The sequence below is a fragment of the Rhinoderma darwinii genome, unplaced genomic scaffold, assembly GCF_050947455.1.
Source record: "Rhinoderma darwinii isolate aRhiDar2 unplaced genomic scaffold, aRhiDar2.hap1 Scaffold_724, whole genome shotgun sequence".
Lineage (NCBI taxonomy): Eukaryota > Metazoa > Chordata > Amphibia > Anura > Rhinodermatidae > Rhinoderma > Rhinoderma darwinii.
Genome location: NW_027464285.1, coordinates 235,001 through 243,932, shown reverse-complemented (window position 1 = coordinate 243,932; position 8,932 = coordinate 235,001). Strand labels below are relative to the sequence as shown.

General features: G+C 42.5%; 1 long non-coding RNA gene across 1 annotated transcript in view; it reads left to right on the top strand.

Moving 5' to 3' along the window:
• Nucleotides 1-268: 268 nt before the first annotated feature.
• Nucleotides 269-8,932, top strand: part of LOC142729580 (uncharacterized) — a 65,784-nt gene continuing 57,120 nt past the window's right edge. The window contains exon 1 of the long non-coding RNA XR_012878368.1: nt 269-651. This is a non-coding gene — a long non-coding RNA (uncharacterized LOC142729580). The remainder of the gene's footprint in view (nt 652-8,932) is intronic.

Below are 8,932 nucleotides of genomic sequence, written 5' to 3'. Positions count from 1 at the left end.
GGAGATGAGAGGTTTCTCTGATCTCCGCCGTTATAGAGGGGGGCTGTGGATGTGTAATACAACCATTGCCCCGCTCCTGACAATAAGTGAGAGCGCGGTCAGCATGAGGTGATGCGGCCGGCGCTGCACTATAATAAGCGGCGGTGCAGGCACTGAAGACAGAACATGGGGGTGTTTTGCAGCGCGCCCGCCATGTTCTGTCTTCAGTGCCGGCAATCATTAGTGCAGCGCTGGCCGCAACGCATCATCCTGACCCCGCGCACTCGTCATGACTCAGGAGCCGGGCAATGACTATCACACAGCCGCAGCCCCGCTCTCATACATTCATGTGTTACTATACTGAGCTGTGCGGCCGCAGAGCTAAGTATCGAAATACATGAAATAACGGTATCTAAACAGTATGGAAGTTTCGAGGCATCGTGCATCCCTAACGGTCATAGATGGGGTCATAGAGTTTGGTGGTTTCTTATGTTGATCTGTTAGATTCTTCGCACTCTCTGCTGTATTGTACTGAATTGTTACATATGTGAAATCAGGGGGAAGATGTGACTAATATTAAAACAGAGGATGAAGCAGAAGAAGAGCGGGTGAGGGGCGATCAACCGTGTAAGAGTGAAGTGGAGGAGGAAATTCCAGGAGGTGTTACCAGAGGTCAGTAATAATGAATTTAGAAAGTGAACTCCGTGGTTTATTAAGCAGGACCTGCTGTGTTTTTTGTTGTTGTTTTTTTAACCACATTCCTCCCCTTATACTTGGCGTCCTCCAGATTCCAACGCTGTCATTTTCTTTTTTGCCCCCCTCCATGTTGTTCCACTACAGCCCTTACTCCGTTTTGCACCTAACATATGCGTGTTGTAATTAAAGGTACAAAGAGGAGACACCATCTCTCCTCAGTAGGCGTTGCCTCACTTTTTGCTGTGACACTGTCCAATCAGAGCGGACCGCTTCACAGCGATGCAGAAAACCTGCTGATTTTGAGAAATTTCCTGCAGGTCTTTTGCATCGCTGTGAGGCTGTCCACTATGATTAGATAGCGTCACAGCAATGAGCGAGTCAACATCTACTGAGGAGAGAAAAGGTCTTCTCCTTTCTGTTCTCTTTAAGGTGGGGTTCCTCCTTAGTTGTACATTACAGTAACACGTCAGACACTGTATTATACATAGTGCAGCACCTGAGGGAGCTGTGACTGCACATAGAAGTTCTCTACAAGGTGTTCTCTGAATCCGGTCATGCACTAGGTTTAGCATCAGATTTTGGGGGGCAGCGGCTGCGATTAACAGCGGCACTCTAGGCCGAGATCTAGGAAAGCTCAGTTCAACCACTTACAGAGAATGTGTCATCAGAAAATGATCTATTGTTTAAATCAAGTTTTTGTTAAACATATTTTTTATGATTTTTTGGTGGTTTTTTTTAATATTATTTTTTTATGTCTTTATCTAATCTTGCAGTTTTCCCTCTGGCCAATGAGTCTCATAGTAGACTGCTCCTTACAGTTCTCAGCAGTCATCTCATTATCATCACAGGCAGGATTACACTGACAGGTAACACCTATATATGTAGATAACAAAGAATCCACCATTCATAATAGACTGACCCTTCCTGTTCTGTAGAGATCATTTCTCAGCACTCGTCTCATCACAGGCAGGATTACACTGACAGGTAACATCTATATATAGATAACAAAGAATCCACCATTCATAATAGACTGACCCTTCCTGTTCTGTAGAGATCATTTCTCAGCACTCATCTCATTATCATCACAGGCAGGATTACACTGACAGGTAACATCTATATATGTAGATAACAAAGAATCCACCATTCATAATAGACTGACCCTTCCTGTTCTGTAGAGATCATTTCTCAGCACTCGTCTCATCACAGGCAGGATTACACTGACCGGTAACATCTATATATAGATAACACAGGATCCACCATCCATAATAGACTGATCCTTCCTGTTCTGTATAGATCACTTCTCATCACACCTCTCATTATCATCACAGGCAGGATTACACTGACAGGTAACGTTTATATATAGATAACACAGGATCCACCATTCATAATGGACTGATCCTTCCTATTCTGTAGAGATCGTTTCTCAGCAGTCATCTCATTATCATTACAGGCAGGATTACACTGACAGGTTACACACATATATATATATATATATATATATATATATATATATATATAGAACAGGGTATAGGAGCAGCACTGTGTAGATAGCCAAGAAACGGTTGGTGCTAGCTTCAAAAATTAAGGAGTGACGTACTCCTCATACATATATCCAAGAAAAGAGACTAGAAGCAGCACTCAGCAAAAAATGTGAATTTATTCACCCAACACAGCCCTGTGTTAGACAACATATAGGCTCAAATGGCCAGAAAGATATAACTGACAATAGCTGGACGCAATAGTACAATGTAGAGGCTGAAAAAGCTAGCACATACCCTGGAACATGATAAGGAGTGCAGGAGATCAAAAAAGTGGATGGATGAATGAACGCCTCGACGCGCGTTTCGCCCTGTAGACCGGCTTCGTCAGAGTTATATCTTTCTGGCCATTTGAGCCTATATGTTGTCTTTGGATGCTTCTAGCTTCACTTTTCATGTATTGCTATATATTTTGTAGGCAATGATAGACCTTATTGTCTATCTCTGCATATTGTCATAATCAGCTGGTAGCTCTATACTACGTGTGGGCCTTATTACCTTATACCCATGGGTTTATAATTCTGTCATATGAACTATCTGAGCGTGGTTTGGTCATCCTTGTATGGTTGACTCTGTTTGTCTATGGTCTATGCCATCTGACCCTGCTGTATATATCTCCGTGTATGATGTATCCCATCTTTTATTCCATTATATGTTATTGGTGATTATATTTAATAAAGATTTTTTGTACTTTTGTATATCATTCAGTATACTATTTCTTTAAGGGCTATGTCCCTTCACGGTTCGCTTCTAGGTTGTCTACTTGCAATAAGGGACCCCAGCATACACCATTTTTTGGTGTGAGGTTTTGTTTAGGTTGTCTCAGCTTGAAGAATAGGCCAATGTTTTTGCAGTATTTAGAAAATCTGAGGAGAGCATATATCAAAATTGCCTATGCATCTAATTTGGGGTGATAATGGAGCATTTATCTTCCCTCTTCCATAAAGTAACTCACCTCTAGTGATGGCTCTAGCTCTGGCATAAGCTCTATGTAGGGACTTTTTAGGGTACCCACGTGCGCAAAATTTGTCATAAAGTTTGTCACATTCAGATTGGAAGGACTTCTCATCGGAGCAGTTTCTTTTCGCTCTGAGATACTGTCCTATGGGAATACCCTTTTTCAGGGCCGGAGGGTGGAAACTTTCCCAATGTAGGAAATTGTTGGTAGCAGTAGTCTTCCGATAGATGTCGGTGTGCACACTGCCACCAGGGTCCAGCGAGATTTTGAGATCCTGGAAATTAATTTCTTTCTCGTGTATTTCGTAAGTGAATTTCATGCCTATGTCATTGATGTTGAGAATCTCCATAAAGTCCAAGAAAAGTGATTTGTCCCCATCCCAAAAAATAAGAATATCATCAATGTATCGACCCCAGAATAAAATGTGACAGGTAAAAAAACATAAATCATCCGTGAAAAAAAACTATCTTCCCACCACCCTAAGAAAATATTAGCATATGTGGGTGCACAAACTGTGCCCGTGGCACTGCCTTTTATTTGATGGTAAAATTCGCCATCGAACATAAAATTATTGTGGGATAAAATAATTTTAAGTAGTCAAATAATGAATTCATTGTGTGCTTGGAACTGAGTGCCCTTCGTGCTCAAAAAATATTGAACAGCAGTTAAACCAAGATCGTGTCTAATGTTAGTGTATAGAGATTCAACATCAATGCTGGCTATTAAGGTGGTGGCTGTAACAGAAATCCCCTGGATCCTGGTGACAGTGTCCTTAGTATCTCTAAGATAGGAGGCAAGGCTGTGACAAAGGATTAGAGCATCTCATCTACTTATAACTAATCCCTTGCGTGAGGTTATCGTTCCCCGAAACGATAGGTCTGCCTGGTATTGGACGAGATGTTTTATGAACCTTAGGCAAGGCGTAGAATGTTGAAAGGGTTGGATTAGGATTAAACATTCTTTTAAACTCATCCTGTGTGATGAGAAACTGTGATTTTGCCTCCGAAAGTAAGGAATGTAATTCACTAGTGAACTGTTCGGTAGGATTTTTTGCAAGAATGGTATAAGTGGACACATGATCTAAAAGTCTGTGGACCATAGATGTGTAATCATCCCTATCCATAACGACAGTGTTACCCCCCTTGTACGATGGCTTAACAATGATGGATTCATTCTTAGAGAGTTCATCCAATGCAACCTGCTCCATATGACTGAGGTTACCAAAGACTTTGGATTTAGCGTATTTTAACCCTCGTAGATCTGCACTGACCATCTTGACAAATATGTCGATGTGGCCATATTGGGGGAACGGTGGTGTCATGTGTGACTTTGGTCGCAAAGACGAGAAAGGACCCGTGGCCATAGTAGCTCCAAATTCATTTTCATTAAGAAGTGCTTCGAGGTCAGTAAGAGTCCTCAATTCATTGGGAGTATTTGGAGTGTTCGGAGAAGGGTTAACTTTAAAATGTTTAAGTAGAGCTAACTTCCGTGCAAATAAATGTAGATCTTTGGTCCAAGTGAATTCGTCATAGCCAGGGGTGGGAGGGTATGAAAGGCCTTTCTGTAGAAGCGCCATCTGATATGGGTTCAGTTGGAAAGAAGATAAATTATATATCTGCATTCCGTCATTTTTAGTCATCAGGTCCCCTGACTTCAAGTCCCTCAACTCACCTGATTCCAACCCAAATTGGGTGGTCCTAAAAAAGGAAACTGAGTATTTAGAGTAGATGGACTCTTCCCAGTGCCACTTGACACTGTAATGCTTGCTCCCAATGGTCCAGTGTTCTTCCCCGCTGTGAAGGGGGTGGTAACCGTATTGGTTGTGAACATAGTGGGTAAAGCATAGGAGGAGGAAGAAGAGGGAACCGACATGGGTACTCTGGATGGATTTTCTTGGCCAGGTTGTATAGGGCATATTTGTTTATTTACTTTAAGAGGTAAAAAGGTTCTTTTTGGAGGATTATATCTCCTGTTATTGGTTTTTCTCTTTGTCCCCAGTCTCTTATCCTCAAGGGATGGCCTAGGGTCATCTGTACCGGAGATATCAGATTCAGAGTAGTCAGTAGATCTAATTTCACGATGGATAACAGGGGGTGTGTGTGTTTACGGAATGAATACGCTTGTCCCGTTTCAAAGTCTTTGCGGTCTCGTATATATTTACGGTGTTGCGTTCCTTAATTTCTCTTTGCAGGCTTTCGATATTTCTTTGTAGTTTGATTTCACAGTTGTTATATTCGGATGTGGTACTGAAGATTTTAATATCCTCAATTTCCTTTTGCAACTGGAGGTTAATTTGATCAAAGGCACTTTTTTCAAAGTCCAAGGGGTAGTGAAGCATGCGTAGAGAATTATCGGTTAGAAGGTCTTCCCACCCTTTAAGGATGTGCGCCGACTTTTTGTGCGCAGGCGCGCCCTCCTGGATTTCTGATTGGTGCAGTCCATTGGCCATTCTGATTGGCCTTACGACCCGCTCGTCTCACTATTGACGGCCGGTCTGTTTAGCCTCTTTTCATTGGGTCCCTGCGGACCGACGCCCACTGTCATGGCGGACCGAGGCACTGTCAGCCGCTGCTATGATCTTGTTTTGCAATTTCAGCGTACTGCAGACGCTGTCTAAACACTGACCCATTACACTGGACTGACTGTTTGCATCTCAGCACGCAGATCTTCTACTGCCAGTGAGCATTGGCTCGTTTTTAAACGAGAGTCGTTTTGTCTTTGATCATTTACTTATTTAATCATACCCAATAAAAGTTATATTTTATCTTATTGAATACTCCTGTATCTGGCTGGAAACAAGGGCAACCCTTCTCTATTTTGCCTAACCGCAGATTAGTTTCACTTTGTTACAGTGTTGTGCCTGCCAGCCAGCGGGGTCTCCCTTTCCCTTCTTTGCTGTAAAAACCACATCAAAAACCTCTTGATTGCACTTGATTTTGCGTGTTTGTGTGTGTGTGTGTGTGGGTGGGGGGGGGGGGGGTGCTTGCCGCTGATTCTTCAAAAGAGCTGATAAGCGGCTATGAAGTATCAGCGGCGCGCGTTAACACGCCGCTCTGTCACACACACACAGCTCTGCAGACACGAGAAAAGTGTTAAAGGGATCGTCCAGTAAAACATGGCGCCGCACCTGTCCTCAGGTCGGGTGTGGTATTACAGCTCTGTCCTATTCACTTCAATGGAGGTGAACTGCAATACCAGACACAACCTGAGGACAGGTGCGGCGCTGTGTCTCCAATCCGGACACCCCTTCTGTCCTGAGATGACCCGACGGGGGAGGCGGGTGTCAGAGCCACCCACCGCCATCACTGCAGACAGAACCACAACTACGGCATGAGGGCAGGGCTTGTCCTGAATGCACTGTCTCTCGTTATGGACAGATTTATAGTCACATGAACCCCGTCTGATGAACCGGTAACCTAGGTCCGATCACATGACAGAGGGGGATCACCAAAAACCCTGTGCACCCTCAGCCCGTCAATCCAGCCCTTTCCTGGTTATATCTGCTTCTGGGAAAGCTGGGTGACCACCATTACCCCTCCTACTGGAGTGTGAGAGGTTCATTAGTCACATCCCCAAACATACTCCAGTAGGAGGGGTAATGGTGGTCACCCAGCTTTCCCAGACCCCTGAACGGTAAATCTCTCTAGTTGTGCTGAGAATGTTTGGGAATGTGACAGGGGTCTGGGAAAGCTGGGTACCACACTAACACCAGGCATATTATCACCCAGCATTCCCAGGACAGTTACATCATGTGTCCTTTATACAGAGTCTCCTGCACGACTACAGGGGGGGCCGTCGGGTGGGGGGGTCACGAGAGCGGGGGTCTGTGAGATAGAGAGTGGGACAGACACTCACATCTTACATGCAGTGCAGCTGGTCTTCATGATGGCGCCTGCTCTCTCCCTGCAAACAGCTGCTCTGCTGTGTGACTCTGACCTGCGTCTGTGCAGTACAGAGCCAGAGAGCAGATACAATGGACGGGAGCCGTTCATTGACTCCTATGCATTGTAGCTGCCGTATTCCATCTCTGTATGTGTCGTTATTCAACACATACAGAGATGGAAAAAAAAATGGTAGCCCCCATAGAGAAGAAAAAGAAAGAAAAAAATAAAAAGTACAACACAAATAAATACAATTTATTTTAATGACCTACTAAAAGCAATATTATATAAAAAATAAAATTTTCCGTGACACCTTAAGGACGCAGCCTAGATTTTTCAAATCTGACATATTTCACTTTATGTGGTAATAACGTCGGAATGCTTAAAACTACCCAAGCGATTCTGAGATTGTTTTCTTGTGACACATTGGGCTTTATGTTCGTGGTAAAATTTGGACGATATATTCAGTCTTCATTTGTGAAAAATTGCAACATTTTGAGAAAATTTACAAGAAATAGCATTTTTCAGAATTTAAATGCATCTGCTTGTAAAACAGACGGTTATACCACCCAAAATAGTTACTAGTTCACATTTCCCATATGTCTACTTTAGATTGGCATTGTTTTTTGAACATTCTGTTATTTTTCTTGGACGTTACAAGGCTTAGAACATAAACAGCAATTTCTCATATTCTTAAGAAAATTTCAAAAGCCTTTTTTTGAAGGTACCTCTTGAGTTCTGAAGTGGATTTGAGGGGCCTATGTATTAGAAACCCCCATAAAATACCCCATTTTAAAAACTAGACCCTTCAAAGTATTCAAAACAGCATTTAGAAGTTTTTTTAACCCTTCAGGCATTTCACAGGAATTAAAGCAAAGTGGAAATGAAATTTGCAAATTTAATTTTTTCTGCTGAATTTCAATTTTATTCAATTTTTTTCTGTAACAAAGAAGGTTTTACCAGAGAAACACTACTAAATATGTATTGTCCAGATTCTGCAGTTTTTAGAAATGTCCCACATGTGGCTCTACTGCGCTCGTGGACTAAAACACAAGCCCTAGAAGCAAAGAAGCACCTAGTGCATTTTGAGGCCTCTTTTTTATTAGAATATATTTTAGGCAGCATGCCAGGTTTGAAGAGGTGTTGAGGTGCCAAAACAGTAGGAATCCCCAAAAAGTGACCCCATTTCGGAAACTACACCCCTCAAGGAATTAATTTATGGTTGTTGTTACCATTTTGACCCCACAGTTTTTACACAGCACGTATTTGAATTGGGCTGTGAAATTAAAAAAATGAAATTTTTTCCAATAAGATGTCATTTTTTATCAAAATTTCTTATTTTCACAGGGAACAAAATACTCAATTTTGTTGCCCAATTTGTCCTGAGTGCAGCAATACCCCATTTGTGGTGATAAACTGCCGTTTGGGCCCATGGGTGGCCTCAGAAGGGAAGGAACGCTGTGTGTTCTTTGGAGTGCAGATTTTGCTGGATTGGTTTTCGGGTGCCATGTCGCATTTGCAGAGCCCCAGAGGTATCAAAGCAATGGAAACCCACCAGAAGTGACCCCATTTTGGAAACTACACCCCTCAAGGAATTCATTTATTGGTGTTGTGACCATTTTGACCCCATAGTTTTTTCACATAACTTATTTGAATTGGACTGGGAATTCAAACAAAATTAATTTTTTCCAATAATATGTAGTTTTGGGTGAAAATGTCTTATTTTCACAAGAAATAAAATACCCCATTTTGTTGTCCAATTTGTCCTGAGTGCGGCAATGCCCAATTTGTGGCGATAAACTGACGTTTGGGCCCATGGGAGGGCTCAGAAGGAAAGGACCACCATTTGGCCTACTGAAGCTTTTCTGGTGCTAAGTCAT